The following is a 1,528-nucleotide window of genomic DNA, read 5'->3' as shown; positions in this document are numbered from 1 at the left end:
ATATATATATAAAAAATATTGTAAATGATAATTATTGCAAACGGGTAAAAACTACAATTAAGAAAAAACTAATTATTTAATATTTATGAATAGAAATGCCTAAGTGGTTTCACAATTAGTAAGCGGCAGTTTATTCCTTAATAATATGACAACAGGATATGATACATATTTTCCGATTCAAAGACATTTTGTGCGCGGTGCAATATAACAAAAACAGGGAGAAGTAAAATTGGGAGAGTTTGATCTCCTTAGAGTGCTGTCTGCTAGGAAGGGTGCTAGGATGATAAGAAACCATTCATATTGATATCATTAAAATATCACAAGATATCAAATAATTGAGTCGAGTCCGTTACATGTGAACAACATTGTAGGAATATGGAAACTCATGCCTTAAAGATAGTGTTTCTCTTTTGAAAAATCTAAGCATACATTTCCCACTTAATATTTTGCCATATCTATACCAACCCGAAATATTCAGGATTTATATTAAATAATGGTTAATAAAAAAAAACCGTCTGTTTCTACTTTATTCCTCCCTAGATGTTTTTTTTTTGTTTTTCGTGGCGGGTGTGGTCCCTTTTTCTAAACTTCTAGTGTTCTCAGAGATTTTCACGTATTCGTGAATTCAATAATTCTAATTACATTAATAAGAACACATCTGTCGCATTATTCGAACGAAATCACCTTCATAGTACGATGTCGCTTTACAAAGTTGTCACGTAAGATACTGAAAATGCTAAACAGATGATTTAGTTACCTACGTGTATAAACTCATTTTTCTTTCGGATTTTTAGTGTTGCTCGCTTATTATTCGTCTCACTACATTGTCCCCAATACTAACATCAGTTAACGTAGCTCTCAGTGTAAAAGCAAATCCCCTTCTCTGATATAATCTAGAGAGATCGTTCCTAATATCTACAACTTATTAAGGTTACAAATACTCGAAGTAATCAAAACAGATTCTCAATAAAAACAGCAATATACGTTAGGGGTTTTATATATAAACCCCACACACCAAAAAACCATACTTTTACATAAAACATGCTTTGTGATCTAAAAACAGTACTCATATTCTCGCACAATTAAATACATTAATGCCCAACTCATTAATGTTAGTAAATATTTGAACAAAATCTAAAAAGTTCATTGCTAAATGCTTATACATTGAAGGTACAAATACTGGTCTAATACTTGAGGCACGCCACATATATTTTTATTTTATTCTGTCAAGAATGTAGTCCATCTGATGCATTAGTTTCCTCCAAACATTATTTGGTCAATATAAATAACTCAGGCTTTGATAAAGTTAATGAATCTACGCTTGCGGTTACATGCAAAAGTTAAGTTATAACATTTAACCGCTATGTACACATATACATATTTCAACGAACACACACACACACACTCACACACACACACACACACACATATATATATATATAAACATATGAGTACATATGTATATATGTATGTATGCATGTATGCATATGTATATATATATATATATATATATACACACACACACACA

Source organism: Octopus bimaculoides, chromosome 5 (assembly GCF_001194135.2).
Source record: "Octopus bimaculoides isolate UCB-OBI-ISO-001 chromosome 5, ASM119413v2, whole genome shotgun sequence".
In the NCBI taxonomy this organism is placed as follows: Eukaryota; Metazoa; Mollusca; class Cephalopoda; order Octopoda; family Octopodidae; genus Octopus; species Octopus bimaculoides.
Note: the sequence above shows the minus strand (reverse complement) of the source record.